This window comes from Rutidosis leptorrhynchoides, chromosome 4 (assembly GCF_046630445.1).
Source record: "Rutidosis leptorrhynchoides isolate AG116_Rl617_1_P2 chromosome 4, CSIRO_AGI_Rlap_v1, whole genome shotgun sequence".
NCBI lineage: Eukaryota > Viridiplantae > Streptophyta > Magnoliopsida > Asterales > Asteraceae > Rutidosis > Rutidosis leptorrhynchoides.
In genome coordinates this window covers 116026214-116043618 of record NC_092336.1, presented here as the reverse complement: position 1 = coordinate 116043618, position 17405 = coordinate 116026214, and positions in this window count along the sequence as shown.

Sequence of the window (17405 nt, the reverse complement as noted above, 5' to 3'; positions counted from 1 at the left end):
ATTAGTTGACTTCAGAGTTATAAATTGGGTTAGAGAGGTTGCACACAACAAATTTTAGTGGTAGCACTCAATGGAGTTTAACAAAAGGCCAAGAAATTTTGTACTAGATGGGCATATTTGACTGGTTGCAATTGCAACCACTCATAGGGCTATAAATCCGCCTCTGGCCGCATCTTCCCGCTCGTCGCGAGTTAAATTTTTCCGACACCACCGTTCAACTCGAAATAATTTTACGAACACAATGCAATTAACTATACGCGAAATGGACGTTTTTAAAAAATGTAGCGTATCAGACTATCTTTCATACATATATATACACATATAATAAACAATCCAAACTAACTACATCGATGTTTTCGTCCCCCTTTTTTACTCAGTTTTCCTGGCTTTAAAAATGCGTAGGCTATTAGGTACATTAGGTACTAATCACGTGCATCCAAACACACCTGCATCAACGCGTTTTTAATTCTGTAAATACATAACGCTACGTTAAATATAAATATGCAATTCGAAAGATCCTGTCGTATCGCGCAAGCCTATCTTACTAGTTTGGGCCATTGTGGTCCAAAAGGGCCCAAAATGGTAAAAAAAAAAAATAATAAAAAAATAACCAAGTTCGGCCTAAAAGGGATGATGGTAAAAATCACTCTGAAGTCAACATTTTTAGATGCTTTTATATTTTCAGTCAACTTTATGCCATATCATTATCATATTTTTTTTTACGGCGAAAGATGAAAATTGTATTAAATCACAACCCGATAACTTCATCAAAACAATGAAAAGTATCGAATACAATTACAAAAAAGGAAATACAAGAAACATTACAAGAACGTTACATAAGAAAGATCCTATTGACACCCAAAGAAAGACTTATAATTTGAAGTTGTTCCCATACGTCCGCTTGCAAATCGTGCACCAATTTGAGGATAGACGCCCAAAGAAAGACTTACAATTTGATGTTTCGTACGACAATTGATCGGCATGTAAATTTATCATTGAAGATAAAGTCGTATCGAGAAATCTAAATTAGCACAAGATTATAAATGTTAACTACCTTCAATAATTGGCCATCACATCATCCAAATAGAGACGAGTCGTTCGATGAAGAGGATCTTCCTCCCCAAAATTGACTTGCAGACGTCATAACCAAAACCATAACCCTAAAACCACTTCGACAGGTTGAAAGATGTCGCTAACCACAATAAAATTGAAGATGCGGGGAAATTACACGACTGAAAAAAGAAATAAGAAAAAAGGAGGAACATTCGTATCCGTATCTTTGAGGATGATGTGACAGAGAGAAACGAATGCTAGATAATTGAAATGCTTTGAAGACGAGGAGCAAAAGTGAGAAGGACCATTGTGTTGTCTGTGTGATGACGACTAATGCCTGGCTTTAATAGGAAGTAGAGGCAAACGTTCTATAATTTCTCTCTCATATTATTAACTAGCAAGAAGTCCGATGGCCCACTTCGCTGAGCCAAAAACTTGGGCCCAAAATACAATATTTCTTAAAAAAGAATAGTTAAAAGACAAAAGTACTGACTCCATGCTGACGTCAGTGGCTTGTTATTGTTCATCGAGTTAGCCTGTTATTATTATATATATTAACTAGCAAGATGTCCGGTGGCCCACTTCGTTTGGCCAAAAACTTGGGCCAAGAAACAAAATTTCTTAAAAAGAAGAAGCTAAAAGATAAAATTGCTGACGCCATATTGACGTCAGCATGACGTTAGCGGGTTGTTACTGTAGTGACCCGAACTTTTCTATGTTTATATATATATTAAATAAAATTGTTATTTACATGATTAAGTGTTTCCAACATGTTATGCAATCAAACTTGTTAAGACTTGATTAATTGAAATAGGTTTTATATAGACAATTGACCACCTGTAACGACCCTGGGTTTTCTAACGTTTAATTATTAATAATTTATTATTAATACTTGTGTTTTAATAAACGTGTTCTTATACGTGTTACTTGTTACCGTATTTAACTTTTCATGGCCCGACTTGTCTTTGTGACACACGTACTTTACACGAATAATATTTTGGATATTATTTACGTTCATGATTAATTATTATTAGTCATTTTTAATTAACTAATGTTACTAGTTAATTACTTGGGCTTTGTTTATTTAATTTGTTACTTACTTGGACTTGGGCCTTTATTAATGAACATGGACTTGGAAGCCCACCCTACTTCTCTTAATGGATTAATTAGGAGCCCATATTGTTACTAGTAATTTATTAAGGCTTAACCAAGATTAATTATGAAATGTCCCGTTCTTATTGATTAAAAACGTTCCATATTAATTGATTTCGTTGCGAGGTTTTGACCTCTATATGAGACGTTTTTCAAAGACTGCATTCATTTTTAAAACAAACCATAACCTTTATTTCATAAATAAAGGTTTAAAAAGCTTTACGTAGATTATCAAATAATGATAATCTAAAATATCCTGTTTACACACGACCATTACATAATGGTTTACAATACAAATATGTTACATCGAAATCAGTTTCTTGAATGCAGTTTTTACACAATATCATACAAACATGGACTCCAAATCTTGTCCTTATTTTAGTATGCAACAGCGGAAGCTCTTAATATTCACCTGAGAATAAACATGCTTTAAACGTCAACAAAAATGTTGGTGAGTTATAGGTTTAACCTATATATATGAAATCGTAACAATAGACCACAAGATTTCATATTTCAATACACATCCCATACATAGAGATAAAAATCATTCATATGGTGAACACCTGGTAACCGACATTAACAAGATGCATATATAAGAATATCCCCATCATTCCGGGACACCCTTCGGATATGATATAAATTTCGAAGTACTAAAGCATCCGGTACTTTGGATGGGGTTTGTTAGGCCCAATAGATCTATCTTTAGGATTCGCGTCAATTAGGGTGTCTGTTCCCTAATTCTTAGATTACCAGACTTAATAAAAAGGGGCATATTCGATTTCGATAATTCAACCATAGAATGTAGTTTCACGTACTTGTGTCTATTTTGTAAATCATTTATAAAACCTGCATGTATTCTCATCCCAAAAATATTAGATTTTAAAAGTGGGACTATAACTCACTTTCACAGATTTTTACTTTGTCGGGAAGTAAGACTTGGCCACTGGTTGATTCACGAACCTATAACAATATATACATATATATCAAAGTATGTTCAAAATATATTTACAACACTTTTAATATATTTTGATGTTTTAAGTTTATTAAGTCAGCTGTCCTCGTTAGTAACCTACAACTAGTTGTCCACAGTTAGATGTACAGAAATAAATCGATAAATATTATCTTGAATCAATCCACGACCCAGTGTATACGTATCTCAGTATTGATCACAACTCAAACTATATATATTTTGGAATCAACCTCAACCCTGTATAGCTAACTCCAACATTCACATATAGAGTGTCTATGGTTGTTCCGAAATATATATAGATGTGTCGACATGATAGGTCGAAACATTGTATACGTGTCTATGGTATCTCAAGATTACATAATATACAATACAAGTTGATTAAGTTATGGTTGGAATAGATTTGTTACCAATTTTCACGTAGCTAAAATGAGAAAAATTATCCAATCTTGTTTTACCCATAACTTCTTCATTTTAAATCCGTTTTGAGTGAATCAAATTGCTATGGTTTCATATTGAACTCTATTTTATGAATCTAAACAGAAAAAGTATAGGTTTATAGTCGGAAAAATAAGTTACAAGTCGTTTTTGTAAAGGTAGTCATTTCAGTCGAAAGAACGACGTCTAGATGACCATTTTAGAAAACATACTTCCACTTTGAGTTTAACCATAATTTTTGGATATAGTTTCATGTTCATAATAAAAATCATTTTCTCAGAATAACAACTTTTAAATCAAAGTTTATCATAGTTTTTAATTAACTAACCCAAAATAGCCCGCGGTGTTACTACGACGGCGTAAATCCGGTTTTACGGTGTTTTTCGTGTTTTCAGGTTTTAAATCATTAAGTTAGCATATCATATAGATATAGAACATGTGTTTAGTTGATTTTAAAAGTCAAGTTAGAAGGATTAACTTTTGTTTGCGAACAAGTTTAGAATTAACTAAACTATGTTCTAGTGATTACAAGTTTAAACCTTCGAATAAGATAGCTTTATATGTATGAATCGAATGATGTTATGAACATCATTACTACCTTAAGTTCCTTGGATAAACCTACTGGAAAAGAGAAAAATGGATCTAGCTTCAATGGATCCTTGGATGGCTCGAAGTTCTTGAAGCAAAATCATGACACGAAAACAAGTTCAGGTAAGATCATCACTTGAAATAAGATTGTTATAGTTATAGAAATTGAACCAAAGTTTGAATATGATTATTACATTGTATTAGAATGATAACCTACTGTAAGAAACAAAGATTTCTTGAGGTTGGATGATCACCTTACAAGATTGGAAGTGAGCTAGCAAACTTGAAAGTATTCTTGGTTTTATGAAACTAGAACTTTTGGAATTTATGAAGAACACTTAGAACTTGAAGATAGAACTTGAGAGAGATCAATTAGATGAAGAAAATTGAAGAATGAAAGTGTTTGTAGGTGTTTTTGGTCGTTGGTGTATGGATTAGATATAAAGGATATGTAATTTTGTTTTCATGTAAATAAGCCATGAATGATTACTCATATTTTTGTAATTTTATGAGATATTTCATGCTAGTTGCCAAATGATGGTTCCCACATGTGTTAGGTGACTCACATGGGCTGCTAAGAGCTGATCATTGGAGTGTATATACCAATAGTACATACATCTAAAAGCTGTGTATTGTACGAGTACGAATACGGTGCATACGAGTAGAATTGTTGATGAAACTGAACGAGGATGTAATTGTAAGCATTTTTGTTAAGTAGAAGTATTTTGATAAGTGTATTGAAGTCTTTCAAAAGTGAATAAATACATATTAAAACACTACATGTATATACATTTTAACTGAGTCGTTAAGTCATCGTTAGTCGTTACATGTAAGTGTTGTTTTGAAACCTTTAGGTTAACGATCTTGTTAAATGTTGTTAACCCAATGTTTATAATATCAAATGAGATTTTAAATTATTATATTATCATGATATTATCAAGTATGAATATCTCTTAATATGATATATATACATTAAATGTCTTTACAACGATAATCGTTACATATATGTCTCGTTTAAAAATCATTAAGTTAGTAGTCTTGTTTTTACATATGTAGTTCATTGTTAATATACTTAATGATATGTTTACTTATCATAGTATCATGTTAACTATATATATATCCATATATATGTCATCATATAGTTTTTACAAGTTTTAACGTTCGTGAATCACCGGTCAACTTGGGTGGTCAATTGTCTATATGAAACATATTTCAATTAATCAAGTCTTAACAAGTTTGATTGCTTAACATGTTGGAAACATTTAATCATGTAAATATCAATCTCAATTAATATATATAAACATGGAAAAGTTCGGGTCACTACAGTACCTACCCGTTAAATAAATTTCGTCCCGAAATTTTAAGCTGTTGAAGGTGTTGACGAATCTTCTGGAAATAGATGCGGGTATTTCTTCTTCATCTGATCTTCACGCTCCCAGGTGAACTCAGGTCCTCTACGAGCATTCCATCGAACCTTAACAATTGGTATCTTGTTTTGCTTAAGTCTTTTAACCTCACGATCCATTATTTCGACGGGTTCTTCGATGAATTGAAGTTTTTCGTTGATTTGGATTTCATCTAACGGAATAGTGAGATCTTCTTTAGCAAAACATTTCTTCAAATTCGAGACGTGGAAAGTGTTATGTACAGCCGCGAGTTGTTGAGGTAACTCTAGTCGGTAAGCTACTGGTCCGACACGATCAATAATCTTGAATGGTCCAATATACCTTGGATTTAATTTCCCTCGTTTACCAAATCGAACAACGCCTTTCCAAGGTGCAACTTTAAGCATGACCATCTCTCCAATTTCAAATTCTATATCTTTTCTTTTAATGTCAGCGTAGCTCTTTTGTCGACTTTGGGCGGTTTTCAACCGTTGTTGAATTTGGATGATCTTCTCGGTAGTTTCTTGTATAATCTCCGGACCCGTAATCTGTCTATCCCCCACTTCACTCCAACAAATCGGAGACCTACACTTTCTACCATAAAGTGCTTCAAACGGCGCCATCTCAATGCTTGAATGGTAGCTGTTGTTGTAGGAAAATTCTGCTAACGGTAGATGTCGATCCCAACTGGTTCCGAAATCAATAACACATGCTCGTAGCATGTCTTCAAGCGTTTGTATCGTCCTTTCGCTCTGCCCATCAGTTTGTGGATGATAGGCAGTACTCATGTCTAGACGAGTTCCTAATGCTTGCTGTAATGTCTGCCAGAATCTTGAAATAAATCTGCCATCCCTATCAGAGATAATAGAGATTGGTATTCCATGTCTGGAGACGACTTCCTTCAAATACAGTCGTGCTAACTTCTCCATCTTGTCATCTTCTCTTATTGGCAGGAAGTGTGCTGATTTGGTGAGATGATCAACTATTACCCAAATAGTATCAAAACCACTTGCAGTCCTTGGCAATTTAGTGATGAAATCCATGGTAATGTTTTCCCATTTCCATTCCGGGATTTCTGGTTGTTGAAGTAGACCTGATGGTTTCTGATGCTCAGCTTTGACCTTAGAACACGTCAAACATTCTCCTACGTATTTAGCAACATCAGCTTTCATACCCGGCCACCAAAAATTTTTCTTGAGATCCTTGTACATCTTCCCCGTTCCAGGATGTATTGAGTATCTGGTTTTATGAGCTTCTATAAGTACCATTTCTCTCATATCTCCAAATTTTGGTACCCAAATCCTTTCAGCCCTATACCGGGTTCCGTCTTCCCGAATATTAAGATGCTTCTCCGATCCTTTGGGTATTTCATCCTTTAAATTTCCCTCTTTTAAAACTCCTTGTTGCGCCTCCTTTATTTGAGTAGTAATGTTATTATGAATCATTATATTCATAGATTTTACTCGAATGAGTTCTCTGTCCTTCCTGCTCAAGGCATCGGCTACCACATTTGCCTTCCCCGGGTGGTAACGAATCTCAAAGTCGTAATCATTCAATAATTCAATCCACCTACGCTGCCTCATATTCAGTTGTTTCTGATTAAATATGTGTTGAAGACTTTTGTGATCGGTATATATAATACTTTTGACCCCATATAAGTAGTGCCTCCAAGTCTTTAATGCAAAAACAACCGCGCCTAATTCCAAATCATGCGTCGTATAATTTTGTTCGTGAATCTTCAATTGTCTAGACGCATAAGCAATCACCTTCGTTCGTTGCATTAATACACAACCGAGACCTTGCTTTGATGCATCACAATAAATCACAAAATCATCATTCCCTTCAGGCAATGACAATATAGGTGCCGTAGTTAGCTTTTTCTTCAATAACTGAAACGCTTTCTCTTGTTCATCATTCCATTCAAATTTCCTCCCTTTATGCGTTAATGCAGTCAAGGGTTTTGCTATTCTGGAAAAGTCTTGGATGAACCTTCTGTAGTAACCAGCTAGTCCTAAAAACTGGCGTATGTGTTTCGGAGTTTTTGGGGTTTCCCACTTTTCAACAGTTTCTATCTTTGCCGGATCCACCTTAATACCTTCTTTGTTCACTATGTGACCGAGGAATTGAACTTCTTCCAACCAAAATGCACACTTTGAAAACTTAGCGTACAATTCTTCCTTCCTCAATACTTCTAACACCTTTCTCAAATGTTCACCGTGTTCTTTGTCATTCTTTGAGTAAATAAGTATGTCATCAATGAAAACAATGACAAACTTGTCAAGGTATGGTCCACACACTCGGTTCATAAGGTCCATGAACACAGCTGGTGCATTAGTTAAACCAAACGGCATGACCATAAACTCGTAATGACCGTAACGTGTTCTGAAAGCCGTCTTTGGAATATCATCTTCTTTCACCCGCATTTGATGATACCCGGAACGTAAGTCAATCTTTGAATAAACAGACGAGCCTTGTAGTTGATCAAATAAGTCATCGATTCTCGGTAGTGGGTAGCGGTTCTTGATGGTAAGTTTGTTCAACTCTCGGTAGTCGATACACAACCTGAATGTGCCATCTTTCTTCTTGACAAACAAAACAGGAGCTCCCCACGGTGATGTGCTTGGTCGAATGAAACCACGCTCTAAAAGTTCTTGTAATTGGCTTTGTAGTTCTTTCATCTCGCTGGGTGCGAGTCTGTAAGGAGCACGAGCTATTGGTGCAGCTCCTGGTACAAGATCTATTTGAAATTCAACGGATCGATGTGGGGGTAATCCCGGTAATTCTTTCGGAAATACATCAGGAAATTCTTTTGCGACGGGAACATCATTGATGCTCTTTTCTTCAGTTTGTACTTTCTCGACGTGTGCTAGAACAGCATAGCAACCTTTTCTTATTAGTTTTTGTGCCTTCAAATTACTAATAAGATGTAGCTTCGTGTTGCCCTTTTCTCCGTACACCATTAAGGGTTTTCCTTTTTCTCGTATAATGCGAATTGCATTTTTGTAACAAACGATCTCCGCTTTCACTTCTTTCAACCAGTCCATACTGATTATCACATCAAAACTCCCTAACTCTACTGGTATCAAATCAATCTTAAATGTTTCGCTAACCAGTTTAATTTCTCGATTCCGACATATATTATCTGCTGAAATTAATTTACCATTTGCTAATTCGAGTAAAAATTTACTATCCAAAGGCGTCAATGGACAACTTAATTTAGCACAAAAATCTCTACTCATATAGCTTCTATCCGCACCCGAATCAAATAAAACGTAAGCAGATTTATTGTCAATAAGAAACGTACCCGTAACAAGCTCCGGGTCTTCCTGTGCCTCTGCCGCATTAATATTGAAAACTCTTCCACGGCCTTGTCCATTCGTGTTCTCCTGGTTCGGGCAATTTCTAATAATGTGGCCCGGTTTTCCACATTTATAACAAACTACATTGGCATAACTTGCTCCGACACTACTTGCTCCGCCATTACTCGTTCCGACACCATTTGTTCCTTTCGTTCTATTAACCCCTGGTCCGTAGACTTCACACTTCGCCGCGCTATGACCATTTCTTTTACACTTGTTGCAAAATTTGGTGCAGAACCCCGAGTGATACTTTTCACACCTTTGGCATAGCTGCTTCTGATTGTTGTTGTTGTTGTTGCGGTTATTATTGTTGTTGGGATGATTGTTGTAGTTGCTGTTGTTGTTGTTGTTGTTGTTGGGCCGTTTGTTGTAGTTGCGATTGATGTTGCGATTGTTGGGATAATTGTTGCGATTATTGTTGTAATTGCTGTTGTTGTTGTATTGGTAATTCTTATCACCGTTTTCCTCCCACTTTCTTTTGACTTGCTTCACATTGGCCTCTTCAGCAGTCTGTTCTTTAATTCTTTCTTCAATCTGATTCACTAGTTTGTGAGCCATTCTACATGCCTGTTGTATAGAGGCGGGCTCGTGTGAACTTATATCTTCTTGGATTCTTTCCGGTAATCCTTTCACAAACGCGTCGATCTTCTCTTCCTCATCTTCGAATGCTCCCGGACACAATAGGCACAATTCTGTGAATCGTCTTTCGTACGTGGTAATATCAAATCCTTTGGTTCGTAACCCTCTAAGTTCTGTCTTGAGCTTATTGACCTCGGTTCTGGGACGGTACTTCTCGTTCATCAAGTGCTTGAATGCTGACCACGGTAGTGCGTACGCATCGTCTTGTCCCACTTGCTCTAGATAGGTATTCCACCATGTTAACGCAGAACCTGTGAAGGTATGCGTAGCGTACTTTACTTTGTCCTCTTCAGTACACTTACTTATGGCAAACACCGATTCGACCTTCTCGGTCCACCGTTTCAATCCGATCGGTCCTTCGGTTCCATCAAATTCCAAAGGTTTGCAGGCAGTGAATTCTTTGTAGGTGCATCCTACACGATTTTCTGTACTGCTAGATCCAAGGTTATTGTTGGTATGTAGCGCAGCCAGTACTGCGGCTATGTTTGAAGCTAGAAAAGTACGGAATTCCTCTTCATTCATATTCACGGTGTGTCGAGTAGTCGGTGCCATTTCCTTCAAAATAGTTAAATGGAACAAGTTAATCATACAGAATATTAAGAGTAGTTAATAGTATTTCGTAGCATAATATGAACTCATTTATAAAAGCTTTTTCTTCATATTAGCGTTTTATAAGTTTAAATTCGGGTAGTACCTACCCGTTAAGTTCATACTTAGTAGCTAATATACAATTCAACTACTACAATTCTATATGAAAAACTGATTATAATAATATTTCGCGTTCAAACTTTTACACAACATTTTACAAACTTACAATACCGCTTATTTTACATATAGCATGAAATATAGCACACAATAAATTTGATACAAGATGGTTGTGAAGATAATTCTAGCTAGTACACAAGTCGTTCAGCAAAGGCAATAAAGACACGTAATTCATACATCCAGAAACAAGTCATGCATTCTGGTTTTACTAGGACTACTTCCCATCCTTGGTCTTGTGGAACATAACCGTTATGGCCGTTGATAAGATAGCGTGTTGTAACGTCGTCAAAGGGACGAGGGTTACGTAATGTCCAACAGTCCCGTAACAATCTAAAAACCTCATTTCTTACCCCAATTACCGACTCCGTCACTTGTGGGAACGTTTTGTTTAATAGTTGTAACCCGATGTTCTTGTTCTCACTTTGGTGAGAAGCGAACATTACTAATCCGTAAGCATAACATGCTTCTTTATGTTGCATGTTAGCCGCTTTTTCTAAATCACGAAGTCCAATATTCGGATATATTGAGTCAAAATAATTTCTTAACCCATTGCGTAAAATAGCATTTGGGTTTCCCGCAATATATGCGTCAAAGTAAACACATCGTAACTTATGGATTTCCCAATGTGATATCCCCCATCTTCCGAACGAAAGCCTTTTATAAACCAAGGCATTCTTGGAACGTTCTTCGAATGTCTTACAAACTGATCTCGCCTTAAATAGTTGTGCCGAAGAATTCTGACCGACTCTAGACAAGATTTCATCAATCATGTCTCCGGGTAGGTCTCTTAAAATATTGGGTTGTCTATCCATTTTGTGTTTTTATACTGTAAAATAGACAAGAGTTAGATTCAAAAAAAAATAATACTTACTAATACAAGCAATTTTTACATATATCATAAAGCATAAGCACACTATATTACATATATTACACCACACGAATACAACTATCTTATTCCGACTCGCTTGTTTCTTCTTCTTCGGTTTTGGTTCGTTTTGCCAAGTTTCTAGGGATATATGATGTTCCCCTAATACGAGCCGTCGGATCCACATTGGTTTAGAAAAACCTGGTGGTTTAGAGGTTCCCGGGTCATTGTTACAACTTAAGGACATCGAGAGTTGACGATACATATAAAGTTCATCGGGGTTGGAATTAGATTTCTCTATTTTTATGCCCTTTCCCTTATTATTTTCTTTTGCCTTTTTAAATTCAGTTGGGGTAATTTCTATAACATCATCGGAATTCTAGTCGGAATCCGATTCATCGGAGAATTGGTAATCCTCCCAATATTTTGCTTCCTTGGCGGAAACACCATTGACCATAATTAACCTTGGTCGGTTGGTTGAGGATTTTCTTTTACTTAACCGTTTTATTATTTCCCCCACCGGTTCTATTTCTTCATCCGGTTCCGATTCTTCTTCCGGTTTCGATTCTTCTTCCGGTTCTGACTCTTCTTCCGGTTCCTCTTCGGGAACTTGTGAATCAGTCCACGAATCATTCCAATTTACATTTGACTCTTCATTAATATTAGGTGAGTCAATGGGACTTGTTCTAGAGGTAGACATCTATCACATAATATCAAACGCGTTAAGAGATTAATATATCACATAATATTCACATGTTAAAAATATATAGTTTCCAACAAAATTTGTTAAGCAATCATTTTTCAAGTAAACACGGTCGAAGTCCAGACTCACTAATGCATCCTAACAAACTCGATAAGACACACTAATGCAAAATTCTGGTTCTCTAAGACCAACGCTCGGATACCAACTGAAATGTCCCGTTCTTATTGATTAAAAACGTTCCATATTAATTGATTTCGTTGCGAGGTTTTGACCTCTATATGAGACGTTTTTCAAAGACTGCATTCATTTTTAAAACAAACCATAACCTTTATTTCATAAATAAAGGTTTAAAAAGCTTTACGTAGATTATCAAATAATGATAATCTAAAATATCCTGTTTACACACGACCATTACATAATGGTTTACAATACAAATATGTTACATCGAAATCAGTTTCTTGAATGCAGTTTTTACACAATATCATACAAACATGGACTCCAAATCTTGTCCTTATTTTAGTATGCAACAGCGGAAGCTCTTAATATTCACCTGAGAATAAACATGCTTTAAACGTCAACAAAAATGTTGGCGAGTTATAGGTTTAACCTATATATATCAAATCGTAACAATAGACCACAAGATTTCATATTTTAATACACATCCCATACATAGAGATAAAAATCATTCATATGGTGAACACCTGGTAACCGACATTAACAAGATGCATATATAAGAATATCCCCATCATTCCGGGACACCCTTCGGATATGATATAAATTTCGAAGTACTAAAGCATCCGGTACTTTGGATGGGGTTTGTTAGGCCCAATAGATCTATCTTTAGGATTCGCGTCAATTAGGGTGTCTGTTCCCTAATTCTTAGATTACCAGACTTAATAAAAAGGGGCATATTCGATTTCGATAATTCAACCATAGAATGTAGTTTCACGTACTTGTGTCTATTTTGTAAATTATTTATAAAACCTGCATGTATTCTCATCCCAAAAATATTAGATTTTAAAAGTGGGACTATAACTCACTTTCACAGATTTTTACTTTGTCGGGAAGTAAGACTTGGCCACTGGTTGATTCACGAACCTATAACAATATATACATATATATCAAAGTATGTTCAAAATATATTTACAACACTTTTAATATATTTTGATGTTTTAAGTTTATTAAGTCAGCTGTCCTCGTTAGTAACCTACAACTAGTTGTCCACAGTTAGATGTACAGAAATAAATCGATAAATATTATCTTGAATCAATCCACGACCCAGTGTATACGTATCTCAGTATTGATCACAACTCAAACTATATATATTTTGGAATCAACCTCAACCCTGTATAGCTAACTCCAACATTCACATATAGAGTGTCTATGGTTGTTCCGAAATATATATAGATGTGTCGACATGATAGGTCGAAACATTGTATACGTGTCTATGGTATCTCAAGATTACATAATATACAATACAAGTTGATTAAGTTATGGTTGGAATAGATTTGTTACCAATTTTCACGTAGCTAAAATGAGAAAAATTATCCAATCTTGTTTTACCCATAACTTCTTCATTTTAAATCCGTTTTGAGTGAATCAAATTGCTATGGTTTCATATTGAACTCTATTTTATGAATCTAAACAGAAAAAGTATAGGTTTATAGTCGGAAAAATAAGTTACAAGTCGTTTTTGTAAAGGTAGTCATTTCAGTCGAAAGAACGACGTCTAGATGACCATTTTAGAAAACATACTTCCACTTTGAGTTTAACCATAATTTTTGGATATAGTTTCATGTTCATAATAAAAATCATTTTCTCAGAATAACAACTTTTAAATCAAAGTTTATCATAGTTTTTAATTAACTAACCCAAAACAGCCCGCGGTGTTACTACGACGGCGTAAATCCGGTTTTATGGTGTTTTTCGTGTTTTCAGGTTTTAAATCATTAAGTTAGCATATCATATAGATATAGAACATGTGTTTAGTTGATTTTAAAAGTCAAGTTAGAAGGATTAACTTTTGTTTGCGAACAAGTTTAGAATTAACTAAACTATGTTCTAGTGATTACAAGTTTAAACCTTCGAATAAGATAGCTTTATATGTATGAATCGAATGATGTTATGAACATCATTACTACCTTAAGTTCCTTGGATAAACCTACTGGAAAAGAGAAAAATGGATCTAGCTTCAATGGATCCTTGGATGGCTCGAAGTTCTTGAAGCAAAATCATGACACGAAAACAAGTTCAAGTAAGATCATCACTTGAAATAAGATTGTTATAGTTATAGAAATTGAACCAAAGTTTGAATATGATTATTACCTTGTATTAGAATGATAACCTACTGTAAGAAACAAAGATTTCTTGAGGTTGGATGATCACCTTACAAGATTGGAAGTGAGCTAGCAAACTTGAAAGTATTCTTGGTTTTATGAAACTAGAACTTTTGGAATTTATGAAGAACACTTAGAACTTGAAGATAGAACTTGAGAGAGATCAATTAGATGAAGAAAATTGAAGAATGAAAGTGTTTGTAGGTGTTTTTGGTCGTTGGTGTATGGATTAGATATAAAGGATATGTAATTTTGTTTTCATGTAAATAAGTCATGAATGATTACTCATATTTTTGTAATTTTATGAGATATTTCATGCTAGTTGCCAAATGATGGTTCCCACATGTGTTAGGTGACTCACATGGGCTGCTAAGAGCTGATCATTGGAGTGTATATACCAATAGTACATACATCTAAAAGCTGTGTATTGTACGAGTACGAATACGGGTGCATACGAGTAGAATTGTTGATGAAACTGAACGAGGATGTAATTGTAAGCATTTTTGTTAAGTAGAAGTATTTTGATAAGTGTATTGAAGTCTTTCAAAAGTGAATAAATAAATATTAAAACACTACATGTATATACATTTTAACTGAGTCGTTAAGTCATCGTTAGTCGTTACATGTAAGTGTTGTTTTGAAACCTTTAGGTTAACGATCTTGTTAAATGTTGTTAACCCAATGTTTATAATATCAAATGAGATTTTAAATTATTATATTATCATGATATTATCATGTATGAATATCTCTTAATATGATATATATACATTAAATGTCTTTACAACGATAATCGTTACCTATATGTCTCGTTTAAAAATCATTAAGTTAGTAGTCTTGTTTTTACATATGTAGTTCATTGTTAATATACTTAATGATATGTTTACTTATCATAGTATCATGTTAACTATATATATATATCCATATATATGTCATCATATAGTTTTTACAAGTTTTAACGTTCGTGAATCACCGGTCAACTTGGGTGGTCAATTGTCTATATGAAACATATTTCAATTAATCAAGTCTTAACAAGTTTGATTGCTTAACATGTTGGAAACATTTAATCATGTAAATATCAATCTCAATTAATATATATAAACATGAAAAAGTTCGGGTCACTACAAATTAGTGAATGGAATCTAGTTACATGCATACTTACACCACTTTCCCATACCATTTAACTTTAATAACAATTTGAGCTCTCACCACCTCCCCATGTTTGAAAGTAGAAGCTTGACCTTTCCTCTCTTGGCCATGAAAACCGACGGCTCACATGGGGGAGGAAGGAGTTCATTTTTCAATTTTGTTTTGCTACTTATTCACTAGTTTCCTTTCATTTCACACACACACTTACTAGCACTCTTTCTCTCATCTTTTTTTCCTCTCAACCTTGTAAGTAATATGAACTACTTTTTCTTCTTTTTCCTTTAACAAACCGCCACCATCATCATCCATTTACTTGTTCTTTATTGTTGTTTAAATTACTTGTAGTTGTTTGTTGTTGTTAAGGATCAAGTTCTCTAACTTGTATCTTCATGTAATCTTGGTTACTTTCATCTTTTGTTTGTAAAGAACCAAGAACAAGAATCTAAACTTTCTAGTTTATGGCTTTACACTTAAATGTTTTAAAGATTTAAGTTCATAAGTTTCATTATCATACTTGTGTTCATGTTTGTAAACTTAAGGTTTACTTTCTTAAAGATCAAAGCCTTGGCTTGAATCTTTCTAAGTATGAACAACCATGAACTTATTACTTGTAAATTTAGTTTATTTCTTTCTTTTGTAAGTACTTTAAAGTTGTGATGTTGTAAATTTGGTCAAGTATTAGTAGTTAATCTTGATCTCATATTTCTTGAAACTAAAAGTTAACTTTGTAAGTTCAAGAACATGGAAGTATAACTTTCTAGTTATAACTTCATATACTTATGTTGGATCTAAGTTTCTATAGCTTATGGTCTTCTAATTTTGTTGTAAACAAGAGCTTATAAGCTTATATACATGTTACAAGTTGAAAATCTAAGTTTCATAACTTATGGTTTCATTAAAGTGTAGATCCAAGTTTTGTAACTTAAGATCTAACTTAAGAACACTCGATCTAGAATTTCTAGTCTAGGATATTTAAGATCTAACCAAGATCTAAGTTCTATAACTTAAGATCTTGATTATTTAGTTTACTTTCAAGTTTGTAGCTTAATATTACTAGTAGAACTCATGTATGTGTCGGATCTAAGATCTTGATGTAACTTTGGTTCGTCAAGCTACATACAACTCTTAAGTGAGTTGTGCTACATATCTTAGACTTACACTAGTGTTATGATGGTCAAACCTTGGTTAAGATGATGCAAACCCATCAACGAGTTGTACACTTGAAGCTATACGCATCAAGGATGAGAACCGTGATGAGCATCAAACACCAAGAACCCACCGAAACACCTTTAATTACTGTTTCTGGAACTGATCAGACTACCTGGGCTACTGGAAAGTTGATTGTCAGTTAGTTTGGTTCGAGTAGATGATTTTCCATTTAGACCTCATCTTAATCCGAGTTACGGTTTAGGATCTATGCCTCCTGAAAGTCACTACACCCTATTAACGTTGTGCTGAAATTTTTGACCTACTCGCACTTAAACTATCACCACGGTCAAAAAAAGATGATTTTAGTTTTGTAAATTGGTCAGCCTCTAGGGGACTCATATACGAAGCCATGGCCACTGGTCTCACCTCATTTCAGTTTGTATAGAGGTCTTGGCGACTGAACGAAGTCAGCCTTTATTTCAAACCCTAGTCTTGACTTAAAACTTACTTTACACTTTTTGTTTAATGATGAATGATGATGGTACTTAAGACCTAATTTACATACTTTTAAACCTTTGGGAACGATTTACTGACTTAGTAACTTTTGACTTAGGTTGAGGACCTTCCGGACCAAACTACTTGCTTACTATTTCCCGCGTATCGACTTTTACTACTTTCCACTGTGAGTTATAGCATCCCTTTTTACTTTAACTATTTTGGGAACTGAGAATACATGCGCATTTTGTGTTTTACATACTAGGCACGAGTACTTAAACTTTATATATGTGTGGGTTATACAACGGCATAAACTTTTCCCTTAGCTCGGTAACGTTTAGTCATTGGTCTTTGAACCGGTGAAC